This window comes from Oncorhynchus mykiss, unplaced genomic scaffold, assembly GCF_057628025.1.
Source record: "Oncorhynchus mykiss isolate SJ-2025 unplaced genomic scaffold, ASM5762802v1 scaffold101, whole genome shotgun sequence".
Lineage (NCBI taxonomy): Eukaryota > Metazoa > Chordata > Actinopteri > Salmoniformes > Salmonidae > Oncorhynchus > Oncorhynchus mykiss.
The window spans coordinates 2,224,027-2,245,719 of NW_028322100.1; the positions used below are offsets into that span (position 1 = coordinate 2,224,027).

The window sequence follows — 21,693 nt, forward strand, 5'->3', positions numbered from 1 at the left end:
AGCTAGAGGTTGGGAGGAGAGCAGAACACAACACGACCAAGCAGACAGACGGACACACGTACTGGGTGATGATGATGATGATGATGGTGATGATGATGATGATTGGAGACAACAGTTAGGGGAACAGCGGCCGAAGATTATTCAGATTCAATTGAACACTCAAATGTTCTACATTACTGTCTGTGTTAAATGTTCAACATTACTGTCTGTGTTAAATGTTCTACATTACTGTCTGTGTCAAATGTTCTACATTACTGTCTGTGTCAAATGTTCTACATTACTGTCTGTGTTAAATGTTCTACATTACTGTCTGAGTCAAATGTTTAACATTACTGTCTGTGTTAAATGTTCAACATTACTGTCTGTGTCAAATGTTTAACATTACTGTCTGTGTTAAATGTTCTACATTACTGTCTGAGTCAAATGTTCAACATTACTGTCTGTGTTAAATGTTCAACATTACTGTCTGTGTCAAATGTTTAACATTACTGTCTGTGTTAAATGTTCTACATTACTGTCTGTGTTAAATGTTCAACATTACTGTCTGTGTCAAATGTTTAACATTACTGTCTGTGTTAAATGTTCTACATTACTGTCTGTGTTAAATGTTCAACATTACTGTCTGTGTTAAATGTTCTACATTACTGTCTGTGTTAAATGTTCAACATTACTGTCTGTGTCAAATGTTCAACATTACTGTCTGTGTTAAATGTTCAACATTACTGTCTGTGTTAAATGTTCAACATTACTGTCTGTGTTAAATGTTCAACATTACTGTCTGTGTCAAATGTTTAACATTACTGTCTGTGTTAAATGTTCAACATTACTGTCTGTGTTAAATGTTCAACATTACTGTCTGTGTCAAATGTTCAACATTACTGTCTGTGTCAAATGTTCAACATTACTGTCTGTGTCAAATGTTCTACATTACTGTCTGTGTCAAATGTTCAACATTACTGTCTGTGTCAAATGTTCTACATTACTGTCTGTGTCAAATGTTTAACATTACTGTCTGTGTCAAATGTTCTACATTACTGTCTGTGTTAAATGTTCAACATTACTGTCTGTGTTAAATGTTTAACATTACTGTCTGTGTCAAATGTACAACATTACTGTCTGTGTTAAATGTTCAACATTACTGTCTTTGTCAAATGTTCAACATTACTGTCTGTGTCAAATGTTCAACATTACTGTCTGTGTCAAATGTTCTACATTACTGTCTGTGTCAAATGTTTAACATTACTGTCTGAGTCAAATGTTCTACATTACTGTCTGTGTCAAATGTTCTACATTACTGTCTGTGTCAAATGTTCAACATTACTGTCTGTGTCAAATGTTCTACATTACTGTCTGTGTTAAATGTTCAACATTACTGTCTGTGTCAAATGTTCTACATTACTGTCTGTGTCAAATGTTCTACATTACTGTCTGTGTCAAATGTTCTACATTACTGTCTGTGTCAAATGTTCTACATTACTGTCTGTGTCAAATGTTCAACATTACTGTCTGTGTCAAATGTTCTACATTACTGTCTGTGTCAAATGTTCTACATTACTGTCTGTGTTAAATGTTCAACATTACTGTCTGTGTCAAATGTTCTACATTACTGTCTGTGTCAAATGTTCTACATTACTGTCTGTGTCAAATGTTCAACATTACTGTCTGTGTCAAATGTTCTACATTACTGTCTGTGTCAAATGTTCTACATTACTGTCTGTGTCAAATGTTCAACATTACTATCTGTGTTAAATGTTCTACATTACTGTCTGAGTCAAATGTTCTACATTACTGTCTGAGTCAAATGTTCAACATTACTGTCTGTGTCAAATGTTCAACATTACTGTCTGTGTCAAATGTTCAACATTACTATCTGTGTTAAATGTTCTACATTACTGTCTGAGTCAAATGTTCTACATTACTGTCTGAGTCAAATGTTCAACATTACTGTCTGTGTCAAATGTTCAACATTACTGTCTGTGTTAAATGTTCTACATTACTGTCTGTGTCAAATGTTCTACATTACTGTCTGTGTTAAATGTTCAACATTACTGTCTGTGTCAAATGTTCAACATTACTGTCTGTGTCAAATGTTCAACATTACTGTCTGTGTCAAATGGTCTACATTACTGTCTGTGTTAAATGTTCTACATTACTGTCTGTGTCAAATGTTCAACATTACTGTCTGTGTCAAATGTTCAACATTACTGTCTGTGTCAAATGTTTAACATTACTATCTCTGTCAAAGCTTTCATTTTAAACCCTCCAGGTTCCATGCTAACACACACACACACACACACACACACACACACACACACACACACACACACACACACTCACACACTCTCTCACTCTCTCTCTGTTGGAATAATGGTATAATTTTTTACCAGGTGGAAAATGTTGCAATTATACAAAATTACTTGTTCATCTTTTGGGGATTCATTACAAAATGCACAACCAGGCTGAGTTCGGTAACCAAGTTAGTAACCAATTATAGGAGTATATGTCTATTAAATAGCAGAAGATCACCTGTGAAAACGGTCAAGTCAAGTGCCTCTGAAATAACAGTAGCTGTATTTTTTTAATACCAACAAAAGCTTTACTGCCTCTGTGGTACAGTACAATGTTGTCCTGGTGTTAGTATCTTCTACATTCCTGTCAGGTATACAGTACAACTAACCTGGTGTTAGTATCTTCTACATTCCTGTCAGGGATACAGTACAATGTTGACCTGATGTTAGTATCTTCTACATTCCTGTCAGGTATACAGTACAATGTTGTCCTGGTGTTAGTATCTTCTACATTCCTGTCAGGGATACAGTACAATGTTGACCTGATGTTAGTATCTTCTACATTCCTGTCAGGTATACAGTACAATGTTGACCTGATGTTAGTATCTTCTACATTCCTGTCAGGGATACAGTACAATGTTGACCTGGTGTTAGTATCTTCTACATTCCTGTCAGGTATACAGTACAATGTTGACCTGATGTTAGTATCTTCTACATTCCTGTCAGGTATACAGTACAATGTTGACCTGGTGTTAGTATCTTCTACATTCCTGTCAGGTATACAGTACAATGTTGACCTGATGTTAGTATCTTCTACATTCCTGTCAGGGATACAGTACAATGTTGACCTGGTGTTAGTATCTTCTACATTCCTGTCAGGTAAACAGTACAATGTTGTCCTGGTGTTAGTATCTTCTACATTCCTGTCAGGGATACAGTACAATGTTGACCTGATGTTAGTATCTTCTACATTCCTGTCAGGTATACAGTACAATGTTGTCCTGGTGTTAGTATCTTCTACATTCCTGTCAGGGATACAGTACAATGTTGTCCTGGTGTTAGTATCTTCTACATTCCTGTCAGGTATACAGTACAATGTTGACCTGATGTTAGTATCTTCTACATTCCTGTCAGGGATACAGTACAATGTTGACCTGATGTTAGTATCTTCTACATTCCTGTCAGGTATACAGTTCAATGTTGACCTGATGTTAGTATCTTCTACATTCCTGTCAGGTATACAGTACAATGTTGACCTCATTTTAGTATCTTCTACATTCCTGTCAGGTAAAGCTCTTCTCTCCTCTTCAGGTATATAGTGGTAATGTTGATATCTTCTACATTCCTGTCAGGGATACAGTACAATGTTGACCTGATGTTAATATCTTCCACATTCCTTTCAGGTAAAGCTCTTCTCTCCTTTCAGGGATACAGCAGTAATGTTGAGCTGATGTTAATATCTTCCACAGATATGATATTGAATGTATTCCAGCTGGGACATAACAAATCAGGGATATTTATTGCAGCCTGATGGCGGTGTGAATATTGATGGAGCACAATAGCAAAATCAATACTAGTTCTCTGCAATCTAATTAGGAGTCACGCACACACACACACACGCACACACGCACACGCACGCACGCACACACACGCACGCACACACGCACACGCACGCACGCACACACACGCACACACACACACACACACAGAGGAGAGCTATAATGAAGGACAAAACACAATGGGTGGGCTAAAAGGTGAACCAATTGGATTCAGCCACTACCCATGTTCCAGTTGTCCATATTTACTAAACACTAAAGACAGTAAGGAATGAGACTAACAAATTAATATGCAGTATAGAGTTATCAATAGTACGAGCATAGAGATATGCAACATAAGGATGTCTATGGTAAGAGCATAGAGGTACACATTGAGTGGACAAAATATTAGGAACACCTTCCTAATACTGAGTTGCACCCCCTTTTGCCCTCAGAACATCCTCAATTCATAGGCGCATTGGACTCTACAAGGTGTCTAAAGCGTTCCACAGGGATGTCGGCCCGTGATGACTCTACAAGGTGTCTAAAGCGTTCCACAGGGATGCTGGCCCGTGATGACTCTACAAGGTGTCTAAAGCGTTCCACAGGGATGTCGACCCGTGATGACTACAAGGTGTCTAAAGCGTTCCACAGGGATGCTGGCCCGTGATGACTCTACAAGGTGTCTAAAGCGTTCCACAGGGATGTTGGCCCGTGATGACTCTACAAGGTGTCTAAAGCGTTCCACAGGGATGTTGGCCCGTGATGACTCTACAAGGTGTCTAAAGCGTTCCACAGGGATGTCGACCCGTGATGACTCTACAAGGTGTCTAAAGCGTTCCACAGGGATGTTGGCCCGTGATGACTCTACAAGGTGTCTAAAGCGTTCCACAGGGATGTTGGCCCGTGATGACTCTACAAGGTGTCTAAAGCGTTCCACAGGGATGTTGGCCCGTGATGACTCTACTAGGTGTCTAAAGCGTTCCACAGGGATGTTGGCCCGTGATGACTCTACTAGGTGTCTAAAGCGTTCCACAGGGATGTTGGCCCGTGATGACTCTAAAAGACTCTGGAAAGCGTTCCACAGGGATGTTGGCCCGTGATGACTCTACAAGGTGTCTAAAGCGTTCCACAGGGATGTTGGCCCGTGATGACTCTACAAGGTGTCTAAAGCGTTCCACAGGGATGTTGGCCCGTGTTGACTCTACAAGGTGTCTAAAGCGTTCCACAGGGATGTTGGCCCGTGATGACTCTACAAGGTGTCTAAAGCGTTCCACAGGGATGTTGGCCCGTGTTGACTCTACAAGGTGTCTAAAGCGTTCCACAGGGATGCTGGCCCCATGTTGACTCTACAAGGTGTCTAAAGCGTTCCACAGGGATGTTGGCCCGTGATGACTCTACAAGGTGTCTAAAGCGTTCCACAGGGATGTTGGCCCCATGTTGACTCTACAAGGTGTCTAAAGCGTTCCACAGGGATGCTGGCCCCATGTTGACTCTACAAGGTGTCTAAAGCGTTCCACAGGGATGCTGGCCCCATGTTGACTCTACAAGGTGTCTAAAGCGTTCCACAGGGATGTTGGCCCATGTTGACTCCAATGCTTCCCTCAGTTGTGTCAAGTTGGCTGAATCAAATCAAATGTTATGAGTCACATGTGCCGAATACAACAGGTGTAGGTAGACCTTACAGTGAAATGCTGAATACAACAGGTGTAGGTAGACCTTACAGTGAAATGCTGAATACAACAGGTGTAGTAGACCTTACAGTGAAATGCTGAATACAACAGGTGTAGGTAGACCTTACAGTGAAATGCTGAATACAACAGGTGTAGTAGACCTTACAGTGAAATGCTGAATACAACAGGTGTAGTAGACCTTACAGTGAAATGCTGAATACAACAGGTGTAGTAGACCTCACAGTGAAATGCTGAATACAACAGGTGTAGTAGACCTTACAGTGAAATGTTGAATACAACAGGTGTAGGTAGACCTTACAGTGAAATGCTGAAAACAACAGGTGTAGTAGACCTTACAGTGAAATGCTGAATACAACAGGTGTAGGTAGACCTCACAGTGAAATGCTGAATACAACAGGTATAGTAGACCTTACAGTGAAATGCTGAATACAACAGGTGTAGGTAGACCTCACAGTGAAATGCTGAATACAACAGGTGTAGGTAGACCTCACAGTGAAATGCTGAATACAACAGGTATAGTAGACCTTACAGTGAAATGCTGAATACAACAGGTGTAGTAGACCTTACAGTGAAATGCTGAATACAACAGGTGTAGGTAGACCTTACAGTGAAATGCTGAATACAACAGACCTTACAGTGAAATGCTGAATACAACAGACCTTACAGTGAAATGCTGAATACAACAGACCTCACAGTGAAATGCTGAATACAACAGACCTCACAGTGAAATGCTTACTTACGAGCCCCTAACCAACAATGTGGAGGCTATATACAGGGGGTACCGGTACAGAGTCAATGTGGAGGCTATATACAGGGGGTACTGGTACAGAGTCAATGTGGAGGCTATATACAGGGGGTACTGGTACAGAGTCAATGTGGAGGCTATATACAGGGGGTACTGGTACAGAGTCAATGTGGAGGCTATATACAGGGGGTACCGGTACAGAGTCAATGTGGAGGCTATATACAGGGGGTACCGGTACAGAGTCAATGTGGAGGCTATATACAGGGGGTACTGGTACAGAGTCAATGTGGAGGCTATATACAGGGGGTACTGGTACAGAGTCAATGTGGAGGCTATATACAGGGGGTACCGGTACAGAGTCAATGTGGAGGCTATATACAGGGGGTACCGGTACAGAGTCAATGTGGAGGCTATATACAGGGGGTACCGGTACAGAGTCAATGTGGAGGCTATATACAGGGGGTACTGGTACAGAGTCAATGTGGAGGCTATATACAGGGGGTACCAGTACAGAGTCAATGTGGAGGCTATATACAGGGGGCACCAGTACAGAGTCAATGTGGAGGCTATATACAGGGGGTACTGGTACAGAGTCAATGTGGAGGCTATATACAGGGGTACTGGTACAGAGTCAATGTGGAGGCTATATACAGGGGGTACTGGTACAGAGTCAATGTGGAGGCTATATACAGGGGGTACTGGTACAGAGTCAATGTGGAGGCTATCTACAGGGGGTACCAGTACAGAGTCAATGTGGAGGCTATATACAGGGGTACTGGTACAGAGTCAATGTGGAGGCTATATACAGGGGGTACCGGTACAGAGTCAGTGTGGAGGATATATACAGGGGGTACCAGTACAGAGTCAATGTGGAGGCTATATACAGGGGGTACTGGTACAGAGTCAATGTGGAGGCTATATACAGGGGGTACCAGTACAGAGTCAATGTGGAGGATATATACAGGGGGTACTGGTACAGAGTCAATGTGGAGGCTATATACAGGGGGTACCAGTACAGAGTCAATGTGGAGGCTATATACAGGGGGTACTGGTACAGAGTCAATGTGGAGGCTCTATACAGGGGGTACCGGTACAGAGTCAATGTGGAGGCTATATACAGGGGGTACCGGTACAGAGTCAATGTGGAGGCTATATACAGGGGGTACTGGTACAGAGTCAATGTGGAGGCTATATACAGGGGGTACCGGTACAGAGTCAATGTGGAGGCTATATACAGGGGGTACCAGTACAGAGTCAATGTGGAGGCTATATACAGGGGGTACCGGTACAGAGTCAATGTGGAGGCTATATACAGGGGGTACCGGTACAGAGTCAATGTGGAGGCTATATACAGGGGGTACTGGTACAGAGTCAATGTGGAGGCTATATACAGGGGGTACTGGTACAGAGTCAATGTGGAGGCTATATACAGGGGGGGTACTGGTACAGAGTCAATGTGGAGGCTATATACTGGGGGTACTGGTACTGAGTCAATGTGGAGGCTATATACAGGGGGTACCGGTACAGAGTCAATGTGGAGGCTATATACAGGGGGTACCGGTACAGAGTCAATGTGGAGGCTATATATAGGGGGTACCGGTACAGAGTCAATGTGGAGGCTATATACAGGGGGTACCTGTACAGAGTCAATGTGGAGGCTATATACAGGGGGTACCGGTACAGAGTCAATGTGGAGGCTATATACTGGGGGTACCGGTACAGAGTCAATGTGGAGGCTATATACAGGGGGTACTGGTACAGAGTCAATGTGGAGGCTATATACAGGGGGTACTGGTACAGAGTCAATGTGGAGGCTATATACAGGGGGTACTGGTACAGAGTCAATGTGGAGGCTATATACAGGGGGGGTACTGGTACAGAGTCAATGTGGAGGCTATATACTGGGGGTACTGGTACTGAGTCAATGTGGAGGCTATATACAGGGGGTACCGGTACAGAGTCAATGTGGAGGCTATATACAGGGGGTACCGGTACAGAGTCAATGTGGAGGCTATATACAGGGGGTACCGGTACAGAGTCAATGTGGAGGCTATATACAGGGGGTACCTGTACAGAGTCAATGTGGAGGCTATATACAGGGGGTACCGGTACAGAGTCAATGTGGAGGCTATATACAGGGGGTACCGGTACAGAGTCAATGTGGAGGCTATATACAGGGGGTACTGGTACAGAGTCAATGTGGAGGCTATATACAGGGGGTACTGGTACAGAGTCAATGTGGAGGCTATATACAGGGGGGGTACTGGTACAGAGTCAATGTGGAGGCTATATACTGGGGGTACTGGTACTGAGTCAATGTGGAGGCTATATACAGGGGGTACCGGTACAGAGTCAATGTGGAGGCTATATACAGGGGGTACCAGTACAGAGTCAATGTGGAGGCTATATACAGGGGGTACCAGTACAGAGTCAATGTGGAGGCTATATACAGGGGGTACTGGTACAGAGTCAATGTGGAGGCTATATACAGGGGGTACTGGTACAGAGTCAATGTGGAGGCTATATACAGGGGGTACTGGTACAGAGTCAGTGTGGAGGCTATATACAGGGGGTACCGGTACAGAGTCAATGTGGAGGCTATATACAGGGGGTACCAGTACAGAGTCAATGTGGAGGCTATATACAGGGGGTACTGGTACAGAGTCAATGTGGAGGCTATATACAGGGGGTACTGGTACAGAGTCAATGTGGAGGCTATATACAGGGGGTACCGGTACAGAGTCAATGTGGAGGCTATATACAGGGGGTACCGGTACAGAGTCAATGTGGAGGCTATATACAGGGGGTACTGGTACAGAGTCAATGTGGAGGCTATATACAGGGGGTACTGGTACAGAGTCAATGTGGAGGCTATATACAGGGGGTACCGGTACAGAGTCAATGTGGAGGCTATATACAGGGGGTACTGGTACAGAGTCAATGTGGAGGCTATATACAGGGGGTACCAGTACAGAGTCAATGTGGAGGCTATATACAGGGGGTACCGGTACAGAGTCAATGTGGAGGCTATATACAGGGGGTACCGGTACAGAGTCAATGTGGAGGCTATATATAGGGGGTACTGATACAGAGTCAATGTGGAGGCTATATACAGGGGGTACTGGTACAGAGTCAATGTGGAGGCTATATACAGGGGGTACTGATACAGAGTCAATGTGGAGGCTATATACAGGGGGTACTGGTACAGAGTCAGAGTGGAGGCTATATACAGGGGGTACCGGTACAGAGTCAATGTGGAGGCTATATACAGGGGTACCGGTACAGAGTCAATGTGGAGACTATATACAGGGGGTACTGATACAGAGTCAATGTGGAGGCTATATACAGGGGGTACTGGTACAGAGTCAATGTGGAGGCTATATACAGGGGGTACCGGTACAGAGTCAATGTGGAGGCTATATACAGGGGGTACCGGTACAGAGTCAATGTGGAGGCTATATATAGGGGGTACTGGTACAGAGTCAATGTGGAGACTATATACAGGGGGTACCGGTACAGAGTCAGTGTGGAGGCTATATACAGGGGGTACCGGTACAGAGTCAATGTGGAGGCTATATATAGGGGGTACTGGTACAGAGTCAATGTGGAGACTATATACAGGGGGTACTGATACAGAGTCAATGTGGAGGCTATATACAGGGGGTACTGGTACAGAGTCAATGTGGAGGATATATACAGGGGGTACTGATACAGAGTCAATGTGGAGGCTATATACAGGGGGTACTGGTACAGAGTCAATGTGGAGGCTATATACAGGGGGTACTGATACAGAGTCAATGTGGAGGCTATATACAGGGGGTACTGATACAGAGTCAATGTGGAGGCTATATACAGGGGGTACTGGTACAGAGTCAATGTGGAGGCTATATACAGGGGGTACTGGTACAGAGTCAATGTGGAGGCTATATACAGGGGGTACTGATACAGAGTCAATGTGGAGGCTATATACAGGGGGTACTGGTACAGAGTCAATGTGGAGGCTATATACAGGGTGTTACAGTACAGAGTCAATGTGGAGGCTATATACAGGGGGTACTGGTACAGAGTCAGTGTGGAGGCTATATACAGGGGGTACCGGTACAGAGTCAATGTGGAGGCTATATACAGGGGGTACTGGTACAGAGTCAATGTGGAGGCTATATACAGGGGGTACTGGTACAGAGTCAATGTGGAGGCTATATACAGGGTTACTGGTACAGAGTCAATGTGGAGGCTATATACAGGGGGTACTGGTACAGAGTCAATGTGGAGGCTATATACAGGGGGTACCAGTACAGAGTCAATGTGGAGGCTATATACAGGGGGTACTGATACAGAGTCAATGTGGAGGCTATATACAGGGGGTACTGATACAGAGTCAATGTGGAGGCTATATACAGGGGGTACTGGTACAGAGTCAATGTGGAGGCTATATACAGGGGGTACTGATACAGAGTCAATGTGGAGGCTATATACAGGGGGTACTGGTACAGAGTCAGTGTGGAGGCTATATACAGGGGGTACCGGTACAGAGTCAATGTGGAGGCTATATACAGGGGTACCGGTACAGAGTCAATGTGGAGACTATGTACAGGGGGTACTGATACAGAGTCAATGTGGAGGCTATATACAGGGGGTACTGGTACAGAGTCAATGTGGAGGCTATATACAGGGGGTACCGGTACAGAGTCAATGTGGAGGCTATATACAGGGGGTACCGGTACAGAGTCAATGTGGAGGCTATATATAGGGGGTACTGGTACAGAGTCAATGTGGAGACTATATACAGGGGGTACCGGTACAGAGTCAGTGTGGAGGCTATATACAGGGGGTACCGGTACAGAGTCAATGTGGAGGCTATATATAGGGGGTACTGGTACAGAGTCAATGTGGAGACTATATACAGGGGGTACTGATACAGAGTCAATGTGGAGGCTATATACAGGGGGTACTGGTACAGAGTCAATGTGGAGGATATATACAGGGGGTACTGATACAGAGTCAATGTGGAGGCTATATACAGGGGGTACTGGTACAGAGTCAATGTGGAGGCTATATACAGGGGGTACTGATACAGAGTCAATGTGGAGGCTATATACAGGGGGTACTGATACAGAGTCAATGTGGAGGCTATATACAGGGGGTACTGGTACAGAGTCAATGTGGAGGCTATATACAGGGGGTACTGGTACAGAGTCAATGTGGAGGCTATATACAGGGGGTACTGATACAGAGTCAATGTGGAGGCTATATACAGGGGGTACTGGTACAGAGTCAATGTGGAGGCTATATACAGGGTGTTACAGTACAGAGTCAATGTGGAGGCTATATACAGGGGGTACTGGTACAGAGTCAGTGTGGAGGCTATATATAGGGGGTACCGGTACAGAGTCAATGTGGAGGCTATATACAGGGGGTACTGGTACAGAGTCAATGTGGAGGCTATATACAGGGGGTACTGGTACAGAGTCAATGTGGAGGCTATATACAGGGTTACTGGTACAGAGTCAATGTGGAGGCTATATACAGGGGGTACTGGTACAGAGTCAATGTGGAGGCTATATACAGGGGGTACCGGTACAGAGTCAATGTGGAGGCTATATACAGGGGGTACTGATACAGAGTCAATGTGGAGGCTATATACAGGGGGTACTGATACAGAGTCAATGTGGAGGCTATATACAGGGGGTACTGGTACAGAGTCAATGTGGAGGCTATATACAGGGGGTACTGATACAGAGTCAATGTGGAGGCTATATACAGGGGGTACTGGTACAGAGTCAGTGTGGAGGCTATATACAGGGGGTACCGGTACAGAGTCAATGTGGAGGCTATATACAGGGGTACCGGTACAGAGTCAATGTGGAGACTATATACAGGGGGTACTGATACAGAGTCAATGTGGAGGCTATATACAGGGGGTACTGGTACAGAGTCAATGTGGAGGCTATATACAGGGGGTACCGGTACAGAGTCAATGTGGAGGCTATATACAGGGGGTACCGGTACAGAGTCAATGTGGAGGCTATATATAGGGGGTACTGGTACAGAGTCAATGTGGAGACTATATACAGGGGGTACCGGTACAGAGTCAGTGTGGAGGCTATATACAGGGGGTACCGGTACAGAGTCAATGTGGAGGCTATATATAGGGGGTACTGGTACAGAGTCAATGTGGAGACTATATACAGGGGGTACTGATACAGAGTCAATGTGGAGGCTATATACAGGGGGTACTGGTACAGAGTCAATGTGGAGGATATATACAGGGGGTACTGATACAGAGTCAATGTGGAGGCTATATACAGGGGGTACTGGTACAGAGTCAATGTGGAGGCTATATACAGGGGGTACTGATACAGAGTCAATGTGGAGGCTATATACAGGGGGTACTGATACAGAGTCAATGTGGAGGCTATATACAGGGGGTACTGGTACAGAGTCAATGTGGAGGCTATATACAGGGGGTACTGGTACAGAGTCAATGTGGAGGCTATATACAGGGGGTACTGATACAGAGTCAATGTGGAGGCTATATACAGGGGGTACTGGTACAGAGTCAATGTGGAGGCTATATACAGGGTGTTACAGTACAGAGTCAATGTGGAGGCTATATACAGGGGGTACTGGTACAGAGTCAGTGTGGAGGCTATATACAGGGGGTACCGGTACAGAGTCAATGTGGAGGCTATATACAGGGGGTACTGGTACAGAGTCAATGTGGAGGCTATATACAGGGGGTACTGGTACAGAGTCAATGTGGAGGCTATATACAGGGTTACTGGTACAGAGTCAATGTGGAGGCTATATACAGGGGGTACTGGTACAGAGTCAATGTGGAGGCTATATACAGGGGGTACCGGTACAGAGTCAATGTGGAGGCTATATACAGGGGGTACTGATACAGAGTCAATGTGGAGGCTATATACAGGGGGTACTGATACAGAGTCAATGTGGAGGCTATATACAGGGGGTACCTGTACAGAGTCAATGTGGAGGCTATATACAGGTGGTACCGGTACAGAGTCAATGTGGAGGCTATATACAGGGGGTACCGGTACAGAGTCAATGTGGAGGCTATATACAGGGGGTAATGGTACAGAGTCAATGTGGAGGCTATATACAGGGGGTACTGGTACAGAGTCAATGTGGAGGCTATATACAGGGGGTACTGGTACAGAGTCAGTGTGGAGGCTATATACAGGGGGTACTGGTACAGAGTCAATGTGGAGGCTATATACAGGGGGTACTGATACAGAGTCAATGTGGAGGCTATATACAGGGGGTACTGATACAGAGTCAATGTGGAGGCTATATACAGGGGGTACTGGTACAGAGTCAATGTGGAGGCTATATACAGGGGGTACTGATACAGAGTCAATGTGGAGGCTATATACAGGGGGTACTGATACAGAGTCAATGTGGAGGCTATATACAGGGGGTACTGATACAGAGTCAATGTGGAGGCTATATACAGGGGGTACTGGTACAGAGTCAATGTGGAGTCTATATACAGGGGGTACTGATACAGAGTCAATGTGGAGGCTATATACAGGGGGTACTGGTACAGAGTCAATGTGGAGGCTATATACAGGGGGGTACAGAGTCAATGTGGAGGCTATATACAAGGGGTACTGGTACAGAGTCAATGTGGAGACGATATACAGGGGGTACTGGTACAGAGTCAATGTGGAGGCTATATACAGGGGGTACTGGTACAGAGTCAATGTGGAGACGATATACAGGGGGTACTGGTACAGAGTCAATGTGGAGGCTATATACAAGGGGTACTGGTACAGAGTCAATGTGGAGGCTATATACAAGGGGTACTGGTACAGAGTCAATGTGGAGGCTATATACAAGGGGTACCGGTACAGAGTCAATGTGGAGGCTATATACAGGGGTACTGGTACAGAGTCAATGTGGAGGCTATATACAGGGGATACTGGTACAGAGTCAATGTGGAGGCTATATACAGGGGGTACCGGTACAGAGTCAATGTGGAGGCTATATACAAGGGGTACCGGTACAGAGTCAATGTGGAGGCTATCTACAGGGGTACTGGTACAGAGTCAATGTGGAGGCTATATACAGGGGATACTGGTACAGAGTCAATGTGGAGGCTATATACAGGGGGTACTGGTACAGAGTCAATGTGGAGGCTATATACAAGGGGTACCGGTACAGAGTCAATGTGGAGGCTATATACAGGGGGTACTGGTACAGAGTCAATGTGGAGGCTATATACAGGGGGTACTGGTACACAGTCAATGTGGAGACTATATACAGGGGGTACTGGTACAGAGTCAATGTGGAGACTATATACAGGGGGTACCGGTACAGAGTCTATGTGGAGGCTATATACAGGGGGTACTGGTACAGAGTCAATGTGGAGGCTATATACAGGGGGTACTGGTACAGAGTCAATGTGGAGACTATATACAGGGGGTACTGGTACAGAGTCAATGTGGAGGCTATATACAGGGGGTACCGGTACCGAGTCTATGTGGAGGCTATATACAGGGGGTACTGGTACAGAGTCAATGTGGAGACTATATACAGGGGGTACTGGTACAGAGTCAATGTGGAGGCTATATACAGGGGGTACCGGTACCGAGTCAATATGGAGGCTATATACAGGGGGTACCAGTACCGAGTCTATGTGGAGGCTATATACAGGGGGTACCGGTACCGAGTCTATGTGGAGGCTATATACAGGGGGTACCGGTACCGAGTCTATGTGGAGGCTATATACAGGGGGTACCAGTACCGAGTCTATGTGGAGGCTATATACAGGGGGTACCGGTACCGAGTCTATGTGGAGGCTATATACAGGGGGTACCAGTACCGAGTCTATGTGGAGGCTATATACAGGGGGTACCAGTACCGAGTCTATGTGGAGGCTATATACAGGGGGTACCGGTACCGAGTCTATGTGGAGGCTATATACAGGGGGTACCAGTACCGAGTCTATGTGGAGGCTATATACAGGGGGTACCGGTACAGAGTCAATGTGGAGGCTATATACAGGGGGTACCAATACAGAGTCAATGTGGAGGCTATATACAGCGGGTACTGGTACAGAGTCAATGTGGAGGCTATATACAGGGGGTACCGGTACAGAGTCAATGTGGAGGCTATATACAGGGGGGGTACCGGTACAGAGTCAGTGTGGAGGCTATATACAGGGGGTACCGGTACCGAGTCTATGTGGAGGCTATATACAGGGGGTACCAGTACCGAGTCTATGTGGAGGCTATATACAGGGGGTACCGGTACAGAGTCAATGTGGAGGCTATATACAGGGGGTACCAATACAGAGTCAATGTGGAGGCTATATACAGGGGGTACTGGTACAGAGTCAATGTGGAGGCTATATACAGGGGGTACCTGTACAGAGTCAATGTGGAGGCTATATACAGGGGGTACTGGTACAGAGTCAATGTGGAGGCTATATACAGGGGGTACCTGTACAGAGTCAATGTGGAGGCTATATACAGGGGGTACCGGTACAGAGTCAATGTGGAGGCTATATACAGGGGGTACCTGTACAGAGTCAATGTGGAGGCTACATACAGGGGGTACCTGTACAGAGTCAATGTGGAGGCTATATACAGGGGGGTACTGGTACAGAGTCAATGTGGAGGCTATATACAGGGGGTACCTGTACAGAGTCAATGTGGAGGCTATATACAGGGGGTACTGGTACAGAGTCAATGTGGAGGCTATATACAGGGGGTACCTGTACAGAGTCAATGTGGAGGCTATATACAGGGGGTACCTGTACAGAGTCAATGTGGAGGCTATATACAGGGGGTACTGGTACAGAGTCAATGTGGAGGCTATATACAGGGGGTACCTGTACAGAGTCAATGTGGAGGCTATATACAGGGGGTACTGGTACAGAGTCAATGTGGAGGCTATATACAGGGGGTACTGGTACAGAGTCAATGTGGAGGCTATATACAGGGGGTACCGGTACAGAGTCAATGTGGAGGCTATATACAGGGGGTACCGGTACAGAGTCAATGTGGAGGCTATATACAGGGGGTACTGGTACAGAGTCAGTGTGGAGGCTATATACAGGGGGTACTGGTACAGAGTCAATGTGGAGGCTATATACAAGGGGTACCTGTACAGAGTCAATGTGGAGGCTATATAAAGGGGGTACCTGTACAGAGTCAATGTGGAGGCTATATACAGGGGGTACTGGTACAGAGTCAATGTGGAGGCTATATACAGGGGGTACTGGTACAGAGTCAATGTGGAGGCTATATACAGGGGGTACTGGTACAGAGTCAATGTGGAGGCTATCTACAGGGGTACTGGTACAGAGTCAATGTGGAGGCTATATACATGGGGTACTGGTACAGAGTCAATGTGGAGACTATATACAGGGGGTACCTGTACAGAGTCAATGTGGAGGCTATATACAGGGGGTACTGGTACAGAGTCAATGTGGAGGCTATATACAGGGGGTACTGGTACAGAGTCAATGTGGAGGCTATATACAGGGGGTACCGGTACAGAGTCAATGTGGAGGCTATATACAGGGGGTACCGGTACAGAGTCAATGTGGAGGCTATATACAGGGGGTACTGGTACAGAGTCAATGTGGAGGCTATATAAAGGGGGTACCTGTACAGAGTCAATGTGGAGGATATATACAGGGGGTACCTGTACAGAGTCAATGTGGAGGCTATATACAGGGGGGGTACTGGTACAGAGTCAATGTGGAGGCTATATACAGGGGGTACTGGTACAGAGTCAATGTGGAGGCTATATACAGGGGGTACTGGTACAGAGTCAATGTGGAGGCTATCTACAGGGGTACTGGTACAGAGTCAATGTGGAGGCTATATACATGGGGTACTGGTACAGAGTCAATGTGGAGACTATATACAGGGGGTACCTGTACAGAGTCAATGTGGAGGCTATATACAGGGGGTACTGGTACAGAGTCAATGTGGAGGCTATATAAAGGGGGTACCTGTACAGAGTCAATGTGGAGGATATATACAGGGGGTACCTGTACAGAGTCAATGTGGAGGCTATATACAGGGGGTACCTGTACAGAGTCAATGTGGAGGCTATATACAGGGGGTACTGGTACAGAGTCAATATGGAGGCTATATACAGGGGGTACCTGTACAGAGTCAATATGGAGGCTATATACAGGGGGTACCGGTACAGAGTCAATGTGGAGGCTATATACAGGGGGTACCTGTACAGAGTCAATATGGAGGCTATATACAGGGGGTACTGGTACAGAGTCAATGTGGAGGCTATATACAGGGGGTACTGGTACAGAGTCAATGTGGAGGCTATATACAGGGGGTACTGGTACAGAGTCAATGTGGAGGCTATCTACAGGGGTACTGGTACAGAGTCAATGTGGAGGCTATATACATGGGGTACTGGTACAGAGTCAATGTGGAGACTATATACAGGGGGTACCTGTACAGAGTCAATGTGGAGGCTATATACAGGGGGTACTGGTACAGAGTCAATGTGGAGGCTATATACAGGGGGTACTGGTACAGAGTCAATGTGGAGGCTATATACAGGGGGTACCGGTACAGAGTCAATGTGGAGGCTATATACAGGGGGTACCGGTACAGAGTCAATGTGGAGGCTATATACAGGGGGTACTGGTACAGAGTCAATGTGGAGGCTATATAAAGGGGGTACCTGTACAGAGTCAATGTGGAGGATATATACAGGGGGTACCTGTACAGAGTCAATGTGGAGGCTATATACAGGGGGGGTACTGGTACAGAGTCAATGTGGAGGCTATATACAGGGGGTACTGGTACAGAGTCAATGTGGAGGCTATATACAGGGGGTACTGGTACAGAGTCAATGTGGAGGCTATCTACAGGGGTACTGGTACAGAGTCAATGTGGAGGCTATATACATGGGGTACTGGTACAGAGTCAATGTGGAGACTATATACAGGGGGTACCTGTACAGAGTCAATGTGGAGGCTATATACAGGGGGTACTGGTACAGAGTCAATGTGGAGGCTATATAAAGGGGGTACCTGTACAGAGTCAATGTGGAGGATATATACAGGGGGTACCTGTACAGAGTCAATGTGGAGGCTATATACAGGGGGTACCTGTACAGAGTCAATGTGGAGGCTATATACAGGGGGTACTGGTACAGAGTCAATATTTAGGCTATATACAGGGGGTACCTGTACAGAGTCAATATGGAGGCTATATACAGGGGGTACCGGTACAGAGTCAATGTGGAGGCTATATACAGGGGGTACCTGTACAGAGTCAATATGGAGGCTATATACAGGGGGTACCGGTACAGAGTCAATGTGGAGGCTATATACAGGGGTACTGGTACAGAGTCAATGTGGAGGCTATATACAGGGGGTACTGGTACAGAGTCAATGTGGAGGCTATATACAGGGGGTACTGGTACAGAGTCAATGTGGAGGCTATATACAGGGGGTACTGGTACAGAGTCAATGTGGAGGCTATATACATGGGGTACCGGTACAGAGTCAATGTGGAGGCTATATACAGGGGGTACTGGTACAGAGTCAATGTGGAGGCTATATACAGGGGGGGTACTGGTACAGAGTCAATGTGGAGGCTATATACAGGGGGTACTGGTACAGAGTCAATGTGGAGGCTATATACAGGGGGTACTGGTACAGAGTCAATGTGGAGGCTATATACAGGGGGTACCGGTACAGAGTCAATGTGGAGGCTATATACAGGGGGTACTGGTACAGAGTCAATGTGGAGGCTATATACAGGGGGGGTACTGGTACAGAGTCAATGTGGAGGCTATATACAGGGGGGGTACTGGTACAGAGTCAATGTGGAGGCTATATACAGGGGGTACTGGTACAGAGTCAATGTGGAGGCTATATACAGGGGGTACTGGTACAGAGTCAATGTGGAGGCTATATACAGGGGGTACTGGTACAGAGTCAATGTGGAGGCTATATACAGGGGGTACCGGTACAGAGTCAATGTGGAGGCTATATACAGGGGGTACTGGTACAGAGTCAATGTGGAGGCTATATACAGGGGGGGTACTGGTACAGAGTCAATGTGGAGGCTATATACAGGGGGGGTACTGGTACAGAGTCAATCTGGAGGCTATATACAGGGGGTACTGGTACAGAGTCAATGTGGAGGCTATATACAGGGGGTACCGGTACAGAGTCAATGTGGAGGCTATATACAGGGGGGGTACTGGTACAGAGTCAATGTGGAGGCTATATACAGGGGGGGTACTGGTACAGAGTCAATGTGGAGGCTATATACAGGGGGGATACTGGTACAGAGTCAATGTGGAGGCTATATACAGGGGGTACTGGTACAGAGTCAATGTGGAGGCTATATACAGGGGGGGTACTGGTACAGAGTCAATGTGGAGGCTATATACAGGGGGGGTACTGGTACAGAGTCAATGTGGAGGCTATATACAGGGGGGGTACTGGTACAGAGTCAATGTGGAGGCTATATACAGGGTGTACTGGTACAGAGTCAATGTGGAGGCTATATAAAGGGGGTACTGGTACAGAGTCAATATGGAGGCTATATACAGGGGGTACTGGTACAGAGTCAATATGGAGGCTATATAAAGGGGGTACTGGTACAGAGTCAATGTGGAGGCTATATACAGGGGGTACTGGTACAGAGTCAATGTGGAGGCTATATACAGGGGGTACTGGTACAGAGTCAATGTGGAGTCTATATACAGGGGGTACCGGTACAGAGTCAATATGGAGGCTATATAAAGGGGGTACTGGTACAGAGTCAATGTGGAGGCTATATACAGGGGGGGTACTGGTACAGAGTCAATGTGGAGGCTATATACAGGGGGTACTGGTACAGAGTCAATGTGGAGGCTATATACAGGGGGGGTACTGGTACAGAGTCAATGTGGAGGCTATATACAGGGGGGGTACTGGTACAGAGTCAATGTGGAGGCTATATACAGGGGGGGTACTGGTACAGAGTCAATGTGGAGGCTATATACAGGGTGTACTGGTACAGAGTCAATGTGGAGGCTATATAAAGGGGGTACTGGTACAGAGTCAATATGGAGGCTATATACAGGGGGTACTGGTACAGAGTCAATATGGAGGCTATATAAAGGGGGTACTGGTACAGAGTCAATGTGGAGGCTATATACAGGGGGTACTGGTACAGAGTCAATGTGGAGGCTATATACAGGGGGTACTGGTACAGAGTCAATGTGGAGTCTATATACAGGGGGTACCGGTACAGAGTCAATATGGAGGCTATATAAAGGGGGTACTGGTACAGAGTCAATGTGGAGGCTATATACAGGGGGTACTGGTACAGAGTCAATGTGGAGACTATATACAGGGGGTACCGGTACAGAGTCAATGTGGAGGCTATATACAGGGGGTACTGGTACAGAGTCAATGTGGAGTCTATATACAGGGGGTACCGGTACAGAGTCAATGTGGAGGCTATATACAGGGTGTACTGGTACAGAGTCAATGTGGAGGCTATATACAGGGGGTACTGGTACAGAGTCAATGTGGAGGCTATATACAGGGGGTACTGGTACAGAGTCAATGTGGAGGCTATATACAGGGGGTACTGGTACAGAGTCAATGTGGAGGCTATATATAGGGGGTACTGGTACAGAGTCAATGTGGAGGCTATATACAGGGGGTACTGGTACAGAGTCAATGTGGAGGCTATATACAGGGGGTACTGGTACAGAGTCAATGTGGAGGCTATATACAGGGGGTACTGGTACAGAGTCAATGTGGAGGCTATATACAGGGGGTACCTGTACAGAGTCAATGTGGAGGCTATATACAGGGTATTACGGTACAGAGTCAATGTGGAGGCTATATACAGGGGGTACCTGTACAGAGTCAATGTGGAGACTATATACAGGGGGTACCGGTACAGAGTCAATGTGGAGGCTATATACAGGGGGTACCGGTACAGAGTCAATGTGGAGGCTATATACAGGGGGTACTGGTACAGAGTCAATGTGGAGGCTATATACAGGGGGTACTGGTACAGAGTCAATGTGGAGGCTATATACAGGGGGTACCTGTACAGAGTCAATGTGGAGACGATATACAAGGGGTACCTGTACAGAGTCAATGTGGAGACGATATACAAGGGGTACCTGTACAGAGTCAATGTGCGGGGGCACCGGTTAGTCCAGGTAATTGAGGTAATGTGTTTTACAGCACTTTCCACTTGCTCAAACATGTTAAAATGTTAAAATGTTGCACTCAAGGATTGTAGATGATGAACAAACAGATGTAATAATGTGTACAGAGATGATCTGATACCTTACTAGAGTCTGAGACACGCACACACACACACACACGCACGCACGCACGCACGCACACACACACACACACACGCATGCTCACACACACACACTTGCACACACACACA

General features: G+C 46.2%; 1 protein-coding gene across 2 annotated transcripts in view; it reads right to left on the minus strand.

The window, feature by feature from the left end:
- Positions 1-21,693, minus strand: part of LOC149970062 (transcription elongation regulator 1-like protein) — a 228,033-nt gene that overhangs the window by 25,217 nt on the left and 181,123 nt on the right. The window lies entirely within an intron of this gene.